The sequence below is a fragment of the Rousettus aegyptiacus genome, unplaced genomic scaffold, assembly GCF_014176215.1.
Source record: "Rousettus aegyptiacus isolate mRouAeg1 unplaced genomic scaffold, mRouAeg1.p scaffold_m13_p_5, whole genome shotgun sequence".
Taxonomy (NCBI): domain Eukaryota; kingdom Metazoa; phylum Chordata; class Mammalia; order Chiroptera; family Pteropodidae; genus Rousettus; species Rousettus aegyptiacus.
The window spans coordinates 46,079,561-46,099,108 of record NW_023416308.1 but is presented as its reverse complement, the minus strand read 5'-3'; positions in this window follow the sequence as shown (position 1 = coordinate 46,099,108).

Here is a 19,548-nt window from a genome sequence, read left to right as displayed (position 1 = left end):
GACTTCTAAGCTATTTATGTTCCCAGCCTTGATATTGAACATTGTTCTGTTAATGTGTTTGTTTCAGTGAGGCATCAACATAAAATTACTAAAAATGATAATGGTTCTTTCCTTTTTGTTTTAGGAACCTATTTCCAATACTTTTGAACTCAAATCCAGAGAAAAGTTTCTATAATTATTAGTAACATATTACTTGCAGTATGCCTTGCATCTAAGCTCAACATACCAGTTTGTCATGATGTTGTGGTTGAAAGCGTTTGATCCAGACAAAAATGAATTATTGCTAAAGTTGTCAATAAGTACCCCCACCCCAGCCTCAGGATCAATGCCAACATTCCGCTTTAGCCATGTCCTTGTCAGTATTTCTGATTCAGACCACCACCCCCAAAAGTCAATTCAGCAATTCCTTCCTTCCAAGATTTCCCATCGTTCCCCTATAAAAAACAAATGGTGTGATCTAGACTAAATAAGCTCTAAGGTGTCTTCCAGTTCTAAAATTAGTTGATTTCAATATGACTGATTTTTTTCTAGCTTGTTGTTAACATGTTATGCCACATTAGTTCTGAACTTGTAGTAAGATATATTGAATAGCAAACTGTAAAGAGAGGTGCCAAATGAAGGTCTAGAAAATTGCACACCAGGAGATGGAAAAGCAACAAAGCCAATTGTTCTGTAAAACCCCTCTTTTTTTCTTTCAAAGAGCAGTTAATGACTAGTAATTGCTAATTAATGTCGAGTTATTTTTGAATCCTGAGTTTAAACAGCAGAAGGAAATGGTGTCTAGAATGAGTCATCAGAGCAAGGGCATCAGGAAAAACCAGTTTTTCCAAAGTAAATAAGACTAAATCAGGTCTCAAAATATATATAGGTTTTTAAAATATAAAGCTATTGAATATATATTATCACAAAATAGGTACCCAAGAATTTTCTATGATGGGTTACATATTTTAACCAGCAAAATTTAGATCTCTTTATGAGCTCAAATTTGTGCTGTTCTGTTCTTATTTTTTCTCATATGACTTGTGTTTGGTCAAAAGCAGCATCAAACAGAATTCATAATGATTTGACTGTGTTGGTGTAATTAGCTGTTGAGCATTTCATGCAATGCAACTTTTGCCAAGTTGGAAATGGCTTTAATTATTTTCACCAGCAGGTGGCAGTGTTAGGGTACCATAGAAATTTTACTACTAGTGTTTATTCGTTTCTGGCAAGTAACTTCCTACAGCTATAAGGGACGACAGAGTCAAAAAAAAAAAAAAAAGATACAAGTAGAAATAAGACAGTATAGTAAAGTAGTTAAAATCCTGGGTCCTGAAATCAGAGTATCTAGGTTTTAAATCAAATTTTCTGCCACTTACTTGGCTCTGCAATTATGAACAAACTATTGAATTCTTTAAGTCTCAGTTTACTCGTCTTTAAAATGAAGGTAACATTACCTACCTAAAAGTGTTGTTGTGAGAATAAAATCCCAAATATGTGCAAAGTATTGGCATATGTTATGGCTTGAATTGTGTCCCTTAAAATTCATATGTTGAAGTCCTAACCCTCAGTACCTCAAAATTCAATTCTATTTGGAGATAAGGTCATTGCAGATGTAATTAGTTAACATGAATGAGGCCAGTCCAGTGTGCCCTAATCTAATATGGCTGGTCCTTATAAAAGGCAGAGAATAGGATACAGAAACACAGGGAGATCATCTTGTGAAGATGATGGGAGAGATTGGGTGGATGTTTCAAGGAACCAAGGAATGCTAGATTGAGGGCAGTTCACCAGAGACTAGCCCAGAAGCCAGAAACAGATTCTTCCTCACAGCCCTCAGAAGAAACCAACCTTGCCGACACCTTGTTCTCAGACTGCCAGCCTCCAGAACTGTGAGACAATAAATTTCTCTTTTTGGAGCCACCCAGTCTGTAGTACTTTTTTATAGCAACGCTGGGAAATATGCAGCACATGGTAAGTACTAATTTATATTAGCTGTTATTAGCTCTGTATACTTTTAATTTAATTGTATTGAGACAACAAGACTTTCTACTGTAAATTTAAAGAGCATCTTCCAGCTATCACAAATTTATATCTCTCCCCACCCCACACACCAAATCATGACATTCTGTAGAGCAACAGAGGGCAAAACTCCCAACAGAGGAAAGGGATTTCAGTGAAACCTAAAAGGATGCCTGGTAACAATGAGAATTATGAGGTCTTCATTCCCTGACGAAGTACACACAGAGGCCACATGACACCCTAGAAGGGGGAGGATTTGGAGCCCCCAGATGTGGCTTTGAGTCACGTGACCACTTGCACGTAAAGATGTTGGTTCTTATTATCAGAAGGGGCCTCCTGATGGTTGGAAGGTTGGATTTAATAACCTGCAACATCTCTCTTCATCTCAGTGCATGCATTTCAGTCATTTTCTTTTGACCCTAAAGAAGTTGGAAAAGAAAAGGGCAAAGAAGCTTGGTGGTAATTTGTTTCTTTTTCTTTACTAGTATCTAGACTCTCTAACAGCTAATTTTATTAAAGATTGAGGTCAGCTTGGTAAGATTAAAGTTGAATAGCTGCCCCTAAACTCAAAACCTATGTCACGTACCTCCTCACTATTTACTCCCAGCCCTACCTACAAGGCAAGGAATAACAGTCTTAAATAAATTGATTTGGAATAGGCAGCACTGCAAGTTATCCTACTAGGCAGATAACTTACCCCAAATTATCCCTTCCCCACACTCAAAAAGAAACTCTACCCCACTGGATAGACTGGAGGGCTGTTAGCAGTTTAAGGGGACTTGGAGTTGCCTCTTTTGTGTGTATGATAAAGGAACATAGGAGGGAATATGACCTGCCAGGGTGTCCCAAAATGCTCCATAGCCAGGTCATTGCCACAACTTACCACCAGGGAAGACACTACCCTCAGGGTGAATTGGAATTTTAACTAAAAGGATTTATAGATGTGGGGAATGTTTGGTTGCCGACATGAACCAACCAACCAGAAAGGTCATCTTGAGACAATTGGGAAAATTTGAACATGGACTGACCATTAGATAAAATTAAAGATTTATATTTGTCTTTATCAGAAATGATACTGCTGCAGAGGTTTTGTCAAAGATAAAAGGTCTTTTTGGTTAAAGAGGTCTGCAGTAAAATGACCTGATTTCTGGGATTCATTTTGAAATATGCTAGCAAGAAAAAAGGCAGAAGGGAAGAATGAAAACAAGATTAGCAATATTAAGCTAAGTAAAATAAGTCAGAAAAAGACAAATACCATATGATTTCACTTATATGTGGAATCTCAAAACAAAATAAATGAACAAACAAAATGAGAACAAACTCAAAAATACAGAGAACAAATTGGTGATTCTCATCCTCCAGAATGCTGAGAAAATAAGTTTCTCTTGTTGGAGCCTCCCAGGACAATGACTAGATGAAAAGGTGAAGGGATTAAGTACAAATTGGTAGTTACAAAATGGGAATGTGAAGTACAGCATAGGGGATATAGTCAATAATATTATAACTAAGTATAGCGCCAGAGGGGTACTAGGCTAAATGCAGGGAATCACTTCATAAATTATATAAATGTCTAACCACTGTGCTTTACACCTGAAACTAATATAAAATAATATTGACTGTCAACTCTAAATAAAAAATTAAAATTAAATAAAAATTAAAAAAAACAAGATTAGCAAGGTGTTGATAATTCTTTATTATCAATTAGTGAATGAGAGACACATGGAGTGTCACTGTATTACTTGATTTTTATGTATGTTTAAAAGTTTCCACTAAATTATTTTTCATAAAAGAATGGGAAGGAGGAAGGGGGGAAATTGCAGGTCTCCAGTTCCGATGAAGAAGGAAATTCTTTGGTGGGGGTAAAAGAGAGAGAATTGAGAGGCTTAGAAACCCCATGGAGTTTCTCCCTTCAGGAGACAATAATAAAGTTGCATGGAGGGAACACTAGAACTAGTTTAACAAACATTTAGCTAACATCTACTCTCAATCAGGGCTGGGATACAATAAACAAGAAAGGATTATTAACTCACTAAGCACCCACTCTGTGACAAGTTCTTTCAGGAACACCTTATTTACTCCTCATAATCTGTTCAGTAAGCCAGATATTATTTTTATGAATCCCTGCACTGATTCTTCAACATTGGCCATATCTCACCCAGATCCATTTTCTGCATATTCCGTTCTGCTCTCTGCCCCCAAATAGCTGCCACTGCAGACTGCATCGCCCAATTCCCTTGCCAGCTGGTTTCCTATACGATTTGGATAATGGAAAGCACTGGTGGTTCTTCCATGGGCAGGAGAGAGAAAAGGTCATAGTAATTCTTCCCTATTCCCCTCCTGCTTTGCTGTCTTATCTACATCAATAATTGTGCCCCATGCAGTAAAGCTCCACCAATTGGGCCGCCTTCCAGCTCTCACTATGAGAGAGTGACTCTACTCCTCCTTGTCCCCTCAGCTCTAGGGTGGTAACAGCTGCCCCTGTAGCTAATCTCTGGGTGCCTTCCCATTCTTTGTTTGCTTCCTTAACTCTGTCTGTATATCTGCAAGTAGTACTTTCATTAAAGTCTCTTCCATTGAACCATCTGGGGTAAATTCTGTTTTCTATCAAGACCCTTACTAAGGCAATCCCAAAGACTATGGGAGACATTCAAAGGTTTTAAGAGGGGTACCACGTAATCAGAGTTGTTCTTTAGAAAGATTATTATGGCCATAGTGCAAAGAAGAAATTGGAGAAACACAAAACCAAGGGAGACTATGACCACTTAAGAGGTTATGTCAGTAATAAAGGCAAGAGATTATGGAGACGGTGGGAATTAAAGTAGATAGATTCAAGAGACATTAAGGAAACAGAATAAATAAGACTTGGCAATCAATTGGACATATAAAAATAAGAAACGACAAAAGGGGAAGGGATTAAAAAGTATAAATTGGTAGTTCCAAAACAGTCATGGAGATGTAAGTGAAGCATAGGGAATATAGTCAATAATATTGTAATAAATATGTATGGTATCAGAAGGGTACTAGAGTTATCAGGGGGATCACTTCATAAGTTATGTAAATGTCTGACACCTGAAACTAATAATATTAAATGTCAATTATACTTGAAAAAATTTTGTAATGTTTTAATAAATATAAATGTAAATACAAATAAATAGAAAATAAGAAGTGACGATAATCTTAACCCCCCCGGATGGCCAGCACAAAAACAAACAAACAAACAAACAAAAAAACAGAAAAAGGGGAGTCATAGAAAAAAATACAATGACCAATGTGTAACATCTAACACTACATAAGTGACAAAGTCCTCAAATTTAGCCAATTTGTTGCCAGTGGTATTTCCATGCATATGCCAGAGATGTGTGCATAAGCAGTCATAGACTGGGAACCTCGGAATCACGCAACTAACCCCCAATTTGGATGCCAGGATTACAAAGCAATTTTAATAAGCATAAATGAGCTTCTCATGCAGATTATCAACAGGGAGTGAAATATTCAGGTCATGGGCATTCTGGTCAGCATGATATTTATTTCATTACACATTATCAAATTACCAATCTGCTGTATGTATAAGGCCACCATGATTTGATTCTGGTGACTATATCTCCAGATTGAGTCTAGTCCACTCTGAGACACTAGAATGATCAGGTTTCTAGATCTACGAATAAATGACACCAGCTTTTTTCCATCCCATGACTTCTACATGTATTTACTGTTTTCTCTCTTTAAAAGACACCTTCTATTCCACTCCACTTTGTCTGACTAATTGTCCTTTACGACTACAGCCTCAAGGTTATTTTCTCTACAAAGCCTCCTCTAATCTCTGTCTTGATAATGTGGAGAACATGAAGTCAGGAACTCGGCATGTTCAACTTTGCATCTCCAGCACTTCACTCATTCAATGCCTGGCCTAGAACTTGTCCTCTTTGCTTGGCTGAAAGTATGCTGACATGACAATACTTACCAGATACGTTTTTATATCTTTCCAGAGTGCCAAGAAAAATGCCTGGTACACAGTAGATCATAAATACTTGCTAAATACATAAATGACTAAATGTAACAAGTGTGTTCTTTCTTTTTATATTTCAAGGGAAATGTATAATAAATAATCACGATACCAGAGCCAAACAAATCCAAAGGAACCTCCAGGAAACAAAAATGTGCAAATATACCAAGAGGTTTTGCAGAGTAAGTCCATATGGGATTTTAAAAACCAAAACAAGTACTGTAGGACTTTATTGTGAATCGGATCTGCCAATGTCAATGCTGAAGAAGCCAATCCTAAAGCCAAATACCAGCATTTGTTTCCCAAACACCGATTAAAACAAATATTTTTCAGTTGCCATAGTTTTTGGATCTATTTTTGACATGCACACTGAATGTAGCAAATAATATGGAAACTCTGGCTCTCTTCTTTGCTACTTGACATTGAGGAATCTAACCTCACCCATGAGGCCAGAAAACACCAACCTCACAACCACAAAGATAACTTTCCTCAGTTCCAGGCAGCCAGCTCCAGTACTATCTTCATGATACTTGTCATTTCTACCGGTAGCATAGGCTTTAAACCTGAACACTGCCTGCCATAAAGTAGCCTTCAAGTTTGAAAACTAGTTAAATTAGACTAAGCCTTTTGCCGTTGCATGAAAGCACTGACAATATCTCTTTGATACTGTAGATAGCCCTATATATTACTATTTTTTAATTATGGAAATTAAAAATTATACTATTGTCCCTCCATATCTGCAGGTTCCACATCCATAGATTCAACCAACTGCGGTTCAAAAATATTCAGAAAAAAAAATGTTACAATATTGTGGCTGATGTGTACTATGTGGTTAGGCCTATAATTGTTGCCTCTGAAATGAACATGCACAGACTTTTTTTCTTGTCATCATTACCTAAAAAATATATGATAACAGTTATTTATACAGCATTTGTCTTGTATTAGGTATTACATGAAACCTAGAGGTGATTTAAAGTATACGGGAGGATGTGCATAGATGATATGCAAATACTACACTATTTTATATAAGGGACTAGAACATCCTTGGATTTTGGTATCCACTGCGGGGAGGGTCTAGAACCAATCCAGGGGTTGGGATGCCTGTCTACAAAATTGGAGGGAAGAGTAAAAGGACCTGAAGTACCAGCTTCAACAATTACCAATTATGAAAAAAGAACTCAGACACAAAATCATTAAGAAAAGAATTTTTATTTTCACTATTTTGCAAGAGAATGTACTTGAAAACAATTGAGCTCTCTAGATAAAGAACACAGCAGGTATTTAGAGAAAAAGTGAGAAGTTGCCAAAATAATAGTCAGTGTGTTCCTCATATAATTATCATATTGCAAGGGTTGTCATCAATCTGTAGATATCAATATTGCAAAAATCAGGAATACAGGTGTTTGCCTTAGGTTGTTGGCAATTTACAAGAAGTTCTCAGATCTTCATTTAGAGGCTAGTATTAAACAAGTTGCTTCTGTCTTTTTAAAATTTAAGAATGCCAAGTGTTTGGAGGTTTTTTGTTGTTTTGTCTTTATGACTGAAGTATACGATGTGCTAAGTCAAAATGGCAGCAGGGCAAGTATCATTCCTGCCTGCTTTGCCCCTCCTGGCCAATTGCTGCCTCTTAAGTATAGACCATACTGGTTTGTTCTGTGATTTTCTTATTTAAATCCTTAACTTGATGGAGTTTGTCTGTTTGTTTGTTTGTTTCCAATTTGGCCAGTTTAATTTACATAGGAGCCACAAGAGATGTCAATTAATACTCAAAAATTTCCTTATTGTATGGTTTCTAAAAACTAAAGCCATATGATATCAATGTTTGGCAAATTAACTTCTGTCTGCAAGCTTCATAAAGCCCCTAGTCATACTTTGATCATATAAGTATTACAGAAGTATTCGAATTGCTGTTATCTATTTGTCCTTTCTAAGTCTAAGAACAAAGGCATCCAGTTTTCCTCTAACAAGCTTTTCCTGCAGTAGCTATATAACTGAGAAGTCTGCCAATGTCCTTGGTCATTCTTTATTAAAGATAAGGCTGAGATTTCACTAGCCATAGAGTGTGTACAAGGTAGATTTTCTGGGAAGATTCTGTAGACAGCATTTTCATATATGAAGTGCAATCCTTGTTTCTTAATAGTGAGCTTATCATACCTAATTAAATAAGATTTGTTTTTGATTGAGACTTCTGTTGCATGGTCTCTCTTACGAAAATTTTTATCCAATCATATCTCAATAGGAAAAAGACAGATTTGTTTTGAACCCATGTAAATAAAGATGTGGCCATGAAAAAGTAAATCGAAGCAACAAATGGTACCGTGTACAGAAACAACCATTGTTCTACGTAGTTTTACAGACAAATCCAATCGATCTGTCACTATTTTCCTCAGAGTCACTTCTTTTAGTGATCATTTCACAATATATACAAATATTGAATCATTATGTTGTACATCTGAAACTAATATTATATGTCAGTTATATCTGTTTTTAAAATAAATAAAATAAAATGTTTATAAGTCAAAAAAGAATAATTTTCCTATACTTTCCTCTCGATTTATTAGCTTATAATCCATTTCCTACGATATTTTTTAGATTTGCTCCTCTGAATTCTGAGGGATCAGTCACAATAAGACATCACTTAAAGAGTGTTCTACTTTGTACAGAGCTAGCTTGTTAAATCAAGAATTACCGATAAATCCGGAAGAAAGAAAAGGAGTGTCCTTATCTGCCCAATAGAATATAGAACACTAGCCACAGCAAAATTTTCACCTGAATTTTCTTCGTTGCTAGGTAATTAATTCTTGTTTTCTAATCTTGGTATAATTGGTCATCTACTATCACAAAGTCATGTGTTTTTGGACTTAAAAAAAGTCCTGGAAATCTTCACTCACACCATCCAACTCTGTGGTTGGTGACATCAGTTAAACTAGAAAGCCTGTCCCTGTGAATCTATTTCATTTAGTATCAGTAGTTAGGAGCACCTGCTTCAGGCCTTTACTAAGGTTATGATTCTTTTGATGTTCCTTCCAGAAGACTACATTACTAGTCTATAGCCTAAGAGCTGAAGTGTTTGGACAAGTGTTAAGGAAAGAAGAAACTACCTATTTATGACAGGACTGAATGGCTTGGGTTCATGTACTAACATAACTATCTACAAGAAGAAAAGTGAGACATAATGCATAAATATTTTATAAGAATTTAATCAACAATTGTCTTGAGTGTAGTAACACAGTATGAATAATTAAGACATTGACAGATCTCCAGGGCTTTTAAATCTGTCCCATTAAGTGTTTATTTTATTATAAGTAATTGACAGTCATTTTAAGTTAGAAAAGTGTGAATAAATTTTGTCGACAGTTACCGCGCCAGTCTTTGCACATGAGCATGAGTATACTCTATCCATCATGAAAATACACAATTGCTAAAATGTGTTCATTTTAATACTAATAATATCTTGCTTGTATGCTTTGTATACAGCTGACCTAAGGAGGTTGACTTGCCAGCTCCTCCCACACTGTGGGCTTGACACAAGCTCTCACAATACAGAAAATACAAAACAAAGTGCTCCTAATGATATCTAGCATCCCTCCTTTTACAAAACAAGAAAGTAAATTTCGAGTGTTATCCAGCAGCTGTCTGAGAAACCTCAAAAATAGTTTGGTTGTAAAAGACATCTGAGCAGTTTTCTCATTTGGAATTTGTATGTCAATATAAAAAGTTGTCAGAAGAGACAAGATGAAAGCCTCTATCATAGATGCCTAAACAGGATAATTGTTAGTCTTCGATAGTGACTATACACACCAGCAAACAACGTAAGTATTAGGAGCTATCGACTTTTTAGTATATTTTTTGTTTTTAAAAAATTATTTAAACGCATAACCAAAAATGTTCACAAGCTATTAACAGGCTCTCCTATAAGTATATCTTAGTGACTGACACCCAGAATCTCTGCTGGCTGGGCATAGAATAACTTTTTGCTATTTCTTATTCAGAAGAGACTGGATACTCAAAGCTCGATGTTCTGAAATATCTTTCTCTTCGTTACTTATAAGCTCCCTTTGCTTAATAATTTTAATATTCTGTCGTAGGCATATATTTAGAAATACAAAAATAAACATTTAGTTAAATGGCAAATATAAAGATTTGAATTTTGAAACATATTGATCTTACAAGAATATTATAATGTTTATCCACATTAAATTTATCTTCTTAATAAAACTGTAACATTTTCCTTGAAAAAGCGATGAAATATGTTATCTTATACACATACACATCTATATCTCTTTAAATGACTACATAGCCTCAGCTACTATGCATATTAGTTCTAACTTCAGCCAAAGTTACCAACTTCTGTTCTCTCAAAGGCCCAGAGAAGGCTGGGAGGTGGGTAACTGAGAACAGTCTATTGCATGCGAGCGCCTTATCAGTATAAAAAAGCCCTAGTGAAGGCCACTTGTGCCTTAAGCTCATTTTTACATTTATCTATTTTACATCTTTTCAAGTGGCAAAAATAAACACATGAACGAACATACCCCAAATATTTTGCTTTATTATAACACATAGTCAGTCTTGTTACATCCAAACTCCTCCCATTACCAACTCGCCCCCAGGTTATTTTGAAGCAAACTCTAGCCATGTCATTCGCCTGTAAATATTTTAGTATGTATCTTTAAAAGATAGAAGACTCTTTTTATTCTGTAAACATGACCATAACACAATTATCAAATGCAAAAATCAATAATAGTTCTTTAATATCATCAAATATGCAATCAGCATTCACATTTCCACAATTATCTTACATTTTTAGCTTCTCTATTTGAATCAGGATCCAAACAAGACACATTGCAATTGAGCAATATATCTTTTAAATCTACTTTATTTAACCTATAGGCTTCTCTTTCATATCTTTTTTTCCTTGCTATTTTTTGTTAAAAATACCAGGTCGATGGTCTTGTACTTTCCCATAAACTGGATTTGCTATCTGTACCTCTATGGTGTCATTTAAATGTTCTCTGTCCCTTACATTTCCTATAAATTGTTAGTTGTATCTAAAGGGTAATCAGATTGAGGTTCAACATAGGTTGTTTTTTTGTTTTTGTTTTGCAAGATTAACCTTGTCCAAAAAAGGGCCTGGCCTTTGGTTTCTGGGAATATAAATCCCTTGGAATATCATGCTGATATGAGTGTTTCTGTTTGTCTGGGAGCCTTGGGTCACACATAATCAGCTCAACTTCAGAGGGGCTGGGCAGTCAACCAAATAAAAACTCTGGACAGGAGGCTCAGGTGAATTTCTCTGATTGGCAATAATCCGTGCATATTGTCATACGTTGATTCTGAGAAAGTCATGGTGTTCACAACAGAAGACAACTGGAACATCCATATTTGGAATTATTCTGGACTCTGCCTTATGTGCTTTTTATCTTGGCTACTCTTAATCTGTATCCTTTAGCTGTAATAAACTATAACCATTAGTATAACAGCTTTTAGTGAATTCTGTGAGCTCTTTTAGAGAATTATCAAAACAGGGTAGTTTTGGGAATCCCTAAACTTGCAATTGATGCCAGAAATGACAGCTGCCTTGAGGACTGCCCCCTAAACTTCTCATAAGACCACTACTTACTGGTGGTGTCTATCCACTATGCATCATGAGGTACATGATCTCTGGATATTTCTGTTTCTGATATTATCAGCCATTGATGATCATGGCTTAAGGTCATTAATTCTTTAGGGACTGCAAAATGGTACTATATTTCTAACATTTCTTTATTAATTTGCTTTATTAGTCTTCCCTTCATTCATCTATATCAGATATATATAGATATCTAGACATCTATCTAGATCTATCTATATCAGAGATATGCCTATAGGAATGACAGAAAGAATGCTTAATTTCAATATCAGTTTTCAAATTAAAGAGCTGGCTCCTTACATCCTCCATCCAAAGTGACCGATGACTTTAGGTTTTTTGTATTTTTATGTCATGAATTTAAGCATCAATCCATTGAGTTATTATCATTATTGATACTCTATTAGACCATCTTTGGAAAGCAAGAGCTTATCTAAATTGACTGCTGAATACTTTTGACATGACCATAGTACTCTTTGAAACCTTCCTTGCTTTATGGTATCACAAGATTTCCAGTTTATCTGGCACACTTCCTGTTTCAGACCAGGAATCAGCCATTTATCTAGAAGCCTTGTCTCGGATTGGGTTCCCCCAGGAAAGACTCTGAGTGGAATATTTGCATGCAATAAGTTTATTGGGGACTGCCTTCAGAATCAATACCTGCGGGGAAGTGACAGAAATAGGACAAGGCAGAGTAAAGAGATAAACTACAGTGCACCCACAGCCAATCCCACAGCAAGTGCTGAAGATGATTTAGCCTTTCAAGTTGCCCTGCTTTGAGGCAAGAGAGCCTGACCTTTACAACCTACATTAACTAGTCTGCCCCTGAGGAAGAGGTTATAACCTTAGGTGAAGTGGCTTTCTTCATTTTAGGGCAGTGGTTCTCAATCAAGGCAATTTTGCTCCACAAGGGACATCTGGCAATGTCTGGAGACATTTCTGGTTGTCACAAGCAGGAGTGGAATGCTATGGGTATCTTGTAGGTAGAACCCAGGGATTCAGCTAAGCATCTTCTAATGCACAGGGCAACCCTAACAACAAAGAATTATCTAGTCCAAAATGTCAAAAATGCTGAAGTTGAGAAATTTTTGTTTAGGGCAATGCCTAGATAGTGACACGACTGCCACCAGTACTCCCAGTATCAGGGGGAATGAGGCCTTCAGCCTGAAAGGGGGATCTAGGGAGCACTCCACAGTATCCACTACATGCTTTGACTACTTTTAGAGAAAACTAGTACACAGAGACCTTCATTTGGGTACTAGGAGTGCTCGTTGCTCCTGTTTGGTCTTTATTTCTAGGACTTTTCATTGCAAGAAGCTAGGAAAATTTTTTTAATACCCATAATTCATTCATACGGATACTTTCAATTCAAAATCAGAACTATAGGTATAATTCTTATCTTTTGAGAAGCTTGGAAACTCATTGACCCTAACAGAGTTCCTCTTCAATGAAGAACTTTGAAAGGATTCTCTCAGTACTTAAGCATTTGAATCTTGTCTAATAATCTGTTGTTTATTATCTCTTTCACTGCTTTTTAAACTCTTCCATTGAAGAACTAGGAGAGATGAGTACCAGCTGCACACAACATGTACACACATGCACAAACACACACATGTATGTACACACACACACACACGGGCAGTCGTGTATATAAATCCACAGCCCTGGGAAAGTGGCCCAATATAATCTTTAGGAAATAAACATTTCTCCAAAGTCCTATGTTAACCTTAAATATTTGTTTAAATCTCTACCTACTCTGTTTTCATATATAAATAAAAGCTTAAAAGGGGAAATTTATATTCCAGAAGATGCAGTATGTTTAACAAAGACTTTCAAAAATCCCTACCCCTTCTCAATCATGGTACATTTCATATCGCCGTTTGAGTAATCCCACTTGAGAAACTGCTTATATAATAGATTTTTATTGCTCTGGGGTAGAATTCATACTTATAAATGTGGTTTAACATTTTTTAAATTTGATTTTTATCTACTCACTCAACCAATATTTACAGAGTAGCTACTATTTTTCTTGCTTGTATTTTAACAAAATCACAAATTAAGCTGTTACTATGAAGATTTTCACATAATTTGTGTTTTACCAGCAATAAAGATATACAATTAAAATGTAGGTGCATTTGAACCGTGTAAAATGTTATATTTTCATAAAAAATATAAACTAAATGTAAAAAATAAAAATGTAAAATTATTTTTATCATTGTCAAACAAGTTATATCTCTTCTAAAATATTCAAAGCATCTATTAAAATTAAAAGAAAAATTATAAATTACAATTAATAAATGTAAACATTTTAAACTTTTAAATTTAATTTTTAAATTTGAACTAAATATTATTAAATGGTTTATAAAAGCAAAACAATTCCTCATTCAGAATTTATTGTACTTCTAATTGCCATTTCAAAGAAGTGATATCATGCTTCATAAATGCTTTTGTTAGCTCTTCAATTTGAGAGCCACCAGGTGCAACAGTTGTGAAAACACCCTAAATTTATGAACACAAAAGAAGTAAAACAAATGTACACTCAACACTATTGAAAGATGATAATTGACTTTGAAAAGATCTATTCCTGTTGAAAGAAAAGATTTGAAGAACTGATCAATCTGTCTTTCCTCTTGGCCAATCGCTTTCATCACTCAAAGGCTCTCTGTATCTCAAAGCAGTATGGGACTCTGTCTTTGGGAACAGCAAAACTCACAAACCTTTGTAGCATTCAGAGACAGCCATCCACTGTTTGATGACATAAGGCAAGTGATGTGGGAAAATGTTTTCCTGGGACTCAAATAATGTTAGTTATAAAAGTGGATATTTAGGCTTATGACCATGTTACGTCAATGCTGAATTCCCAAGGGGGAGAGAGGCCCACGTTATCCTTAATAATTTGAGGGCAGGGCGTGGGTAGACATGGGGTAGAGGATACTTTCTGATGGATGTGGCCTTCTAAACCAGAGCAGCCCTCGCTTGCTCCAGACTGAGGGCAAGGGCAGTCAGAAGTTTTCAGTGCATGGATGCATAATGGAGTAGAAAGAGTGGGCGTGACATGACCCCCTCTACTCTGCTCTGGAGAGAACACAGAGGAGAAGACCTAGGAACAGATTCTGCCAAGCGCTTTCCCTACGTTACCTACCTACCCAGTGAAGTCAGCATGTAAAGCAGATATGATTGTTACTAGTTTACAAATAAGGAAACTGAGGCAAAAACTGGCTGAAATGACTATCGAATGGTTACCCAGCTACAACTTGGTGGAGCCAAGACCAGAACCCAGGGCTCCTGGTTCTACACTCACAGAAACTTACTGCCTTCTAGATGCTCCTATATTTCTATCAGGGTTTTGTGGTCAAGTATTATGTGAGTTATAAAGAATTTTAAAAACATATTTTTTCACCCTCTTTAATGTTTAAGGATTTGGAAGTTAAATAGGTGGGAAAAAAGAGAAGTCATCCTAATAGATGTTTTCTAAACTTGATTATTGAACTTCCACATCTTAGAACCAACAAATCCTGAAATGTTTTTGGTCAAATAGTAATCATGGGCACGACAATAAAATTACTGTATTTAGTCTTCTGGGGAGTGGTCAGTATCTTCTTTGATCCTTTTGATTTGAATTTCCTTGGGCTACCTGACCGGGATGTTTTTTGTTCTCACATGGCATTTTGAGAGGGGTAGCTAAGTAGCATAATTGTTATTTACCATGTGGTATGCACTATTTGGGAAACGGGGGCTGAACCTGACAGAAAATTAAATGTGATTTCTTCCCTCAGAGGTCCTCATTTTACTCTGATGAATAGATTTGACATTTAAACATAGGAAGTAGAAGAGAACACCAACTTCAGGGGAAATGGGGTACACTCAAAAAGACAGATGTCTCTGGGAGTATCTAATAATTTAATTTGATGAATTGAAGAAAATTAATAGATTTTTAGCTGTAAAGAAAATGCTATAGATGCTGCCTCTCAAGCTGACCTCCACACCTCCATTATTATTTCCTCAAAGTTTTTGTACAAGTCGTTACATGACCTCTACCCACAAACCAGGTTCTTTGTGACATACTCTCCTCTCCTTCTCACTATCAACTCTGCCCTCCAAAAAAATCAAGGCACTATAAACAAACGCCAAATTATCTTTCCTCACAGGGGTAAATGGATGCTATTTAGAGAGATATTTATGGCAAAATGTGGCTAACCAGGAGCATGAGCTTCGAATTGGTATTCTTTAAAGAAATAAGAAAGCAGAAATAAGGATGCTTGGGTTAGGTCACAAGTAGAATAAATTCTGAGTAGAACAAATTTACAACCACTAAAAAAGTTTTTCACACATTCTATGTCTTAACATTCTTGCGTGGTATATGAAAAAGGAACATTATCCAGACTAGGGGAATGAATTACTCTTAATCCAACAGTGCATATCTTGAGCTTTCTTGCATTCGAATTGTTATTACTCAATGATACGATAGATGACTTCATTTTAACACAGCTTTTTCATTATGACACACATATGCAAATTTGTCAACGCGTCATGGCATACCTATGTGGCAAAATACTTAAATGTTAGGTAAATTGTTACTTTCACATACCTAGAGATTGTTATTCTCAGTAGAATAGCTGGTTTGGGTTGATATCTTAGTGAGTAAAATAGTCTTTATGACCAGGAGCCTAATCCAGTTGTTAAGGGCTACACCTTAGTGACAAACAGATGAGACTTCAAATAATGGATTCTAACACATGCTGGTTTCTTGGACTCAAGCAAGTTATGTTAACTCACTAAGATTTGATTCATCTGTAAGAAGGGGGTTATAATAGTAACAAAAAATAGGATTGTTGTGTGGATTAGTGAAAACTAATAAAAGTAAACATGGCGGGGAAGTTGATGTTGCTTGATGTTGTTCTTTGTTTCCAACTCAAGTGCACAGAATTAGACCATCATTGATTCATGACACACTCTCATCATTGGTCTAAGCATGGCCCTCTTTGTTTTTACTTATATATACTATGTACTTGTTTGTGTATTTGTTTCTTATTATTAATAATAAAAATACTTGGGAACCAACCACCTAATACAAGAATCAGAACATTAACAATCATTTATACTCACTTATGGGCTTCTCCCTAATCTATTCCTCTACTTTCTCTTCCTTGAATCTTGCCATTATTATTAAAATTTGATTTTGAAATTATAGATTTATCACATATTTGTATTCCTAAAAATTACATTGTTTAAATTTTCTTTGTTTTTATCATTATAACAAGGGTGTTAAGGGTCTAAAACTGGATTGCTCAATTTGAGTCACACAGATCGCTTTTTGAGTGAAGATTATGCAGTTGTCAGTGCTGCTTATTCTCCAGAGCTCATGACTGGAGCACCAGAAGAGCCTGTAGCTCCATGGAAAGCAACGAGTCTGTCTCAGAGCTTGTTTAAAATGAAGCAAATTCTCCTTTAGCTGTGACCATCGCTCTGCCACCACCACTTTATGAAGATTTTGAGCTTCTAAACAAGCTATTATTTGAGCTACTATTACATTATAGAAGACTGAATAACTGTAAAAGACAAAGAGGATATACCCAACTGAGGACAGAGGAAGGGTCTCTCTTAACCATGTCCCGTTTATTTTTTTTTAATGTTAATTTTTCAATTACAGTTGACATTCAATATTATATTATATTATTTTCAGATGTACAATGTAGTGGTTAGACATTTATATAATTTACAAAGTGATTCCCCCCCAATTAGTCTAGTACTCACCCGAGACCATACATAGTTATTACAATATTATTGACTATATTCCTTATGCTGTTCTTCACATCCCTGTGATTATTTAACAACTACTAATTTGCACTTCTTAATCTTTTCACTTTTTTCACCCAGCACCCCAAATCCCTCCCCTTCCACCTGGCAACCATCAGTTTGTTCTTTGTATCTATGAGTCTGTTTCTATTTTGTTCTTCAGATTTCATATATAAGTGAGATCACAGGTATTTTTCTTTATCTGACTTACTTCATTTAGTATAATACCCTCTAGGTCCATGCATGTTGTGGCGAATAGTAAGATTTCATTTTTTATGGCCAAGTAATATTCCATGTACCATATCTTCTTTATCCAATTGCCTATTGATAGGCACTTAGGTTGCTCCCATATCGTAGCTATTATAAATAGCACTGCAGTGAACATAGTGGAGCACATATCATTTTGAATTCAACCATGTCCTCTTGATATAAACTCAATAAATGTTCATTTGAATTGAAAAAGAAATGGTATTACTCAGATTATTCATATGTTTGCTTATATTTAGTTTTTCATAAAACACACCGCCATATGAAGTTATCACAATTTATTTATCCATTTCCTGTGGATAAATATTTGGGTCATTTCAGGTATTTATCTCACTAGCAGTAAGAGTATACTAAGTGCAGTGGGAACACTCTTGTTTGTGTCTCCCACTGTACAGTTTTCCTTGGGTATGTACCTAAGAGTTGAGTTGCTGAGCTGAGTTATAGGATATAGAAATGTACATCATTTAGATAATGACAGACTTTCCAAAAGGGTCATATTTACTGATTTCTTATGGTTAGAGACTTTTTATGTGTCTTTAATAAATAATTCCTTACCCCAAAGTCAGAAATAAATTTACCTGTATTGTCTAATAAAATTTGTAAAATTTACTTTTAATATTTAAGTTCTTAATGTATCTGGAGTTCATTTTTACAGATAATATGAGATAGGGATCAATATCACCTTTCCATATAAACAACTAATTTTCACAAACCCATTTATGGAATAGTTCTACCATTCCCGTTAATCTATCATCTCCTTCCTTTTAGTCTCTTTAAATGTATTCTTTTTTTTTATGTCTCAAAAACATCTAATTTAAAGATATCACCTTTTGATATTGTGTAGAGTTTATGTCTAGGTTATTGTAGACATACTTTCTCATTTTTTTCTTTGGTCTTTGAAAAACAACACCAAGCGATATTTATCTGGATATTTGATTATCTTTATTTCATATGTCTCTAATAGCATTTCCTGGATTTTCTTCCCTTATTTGAGTACCTTTCCAATACTGTTTTCAATATAGGTCTTTGTGTGACAAATTTCTAGAGGCCTTATATACCTAAAAATATTTTTACTATACCTTCGCATTTAAATGACAATTTGGCTGGATATAAATCTAAGCTCAAAGTTCTTTTGTCTTTTCAATACTTTAAAAATATTACCATTGTCTTATTGCTCTTAGAAAGTCTGAGATCCTAATGATTTTTGTTTCTTTACAGTTGATCTGCTCTATCCAAAAACTTTTATAATCTTATAAAAACTTATAAAAACTTTGATTTTATTATAATATTAGTAGGGTTGGTTTCTTCTTAATGCTCGTATTTGGTACCACATAAATATGAGATCTTTCATCTTTAATTGTGGCAAATTTATTTCCATTTCTTCAAATAGTTTCTCTTCTCCCTTTTTATTTTTCTCTTCTCCTGACACTCCTATTATCTGTAAATTGAAGTTTGCATTCCAATTCAATCTTCTTTATCCCTTAACTTTTATTTTATAATTTATTTTTTCTTCCCTGCTTCTTTTTATAAGAGCTCCTTAACTTGATCTTTCAGCATACTAATTTTTTAGCCATGTCTATTCTACTATCTCATCTGTTATATCTATTAGCTATTATTCATGCCGGTATTTCATGCCTAGTATTCTTGACTTTGATTTTCTTATCAATTATTTATTATTCTTATTTTATATTTGTTAACCATCAGATTTAACATATTTGCTTCTGGTGGAATCTATAATCCAAGTTTTCTTTTGAAGTCTTCGTACTCGAGATATCTTATTACTTAGGCCTGTGAATGTATATTTCTCTATATTACTTACTGTATCTGAGCATTTTGTATGGGAAAAGACCAAAGG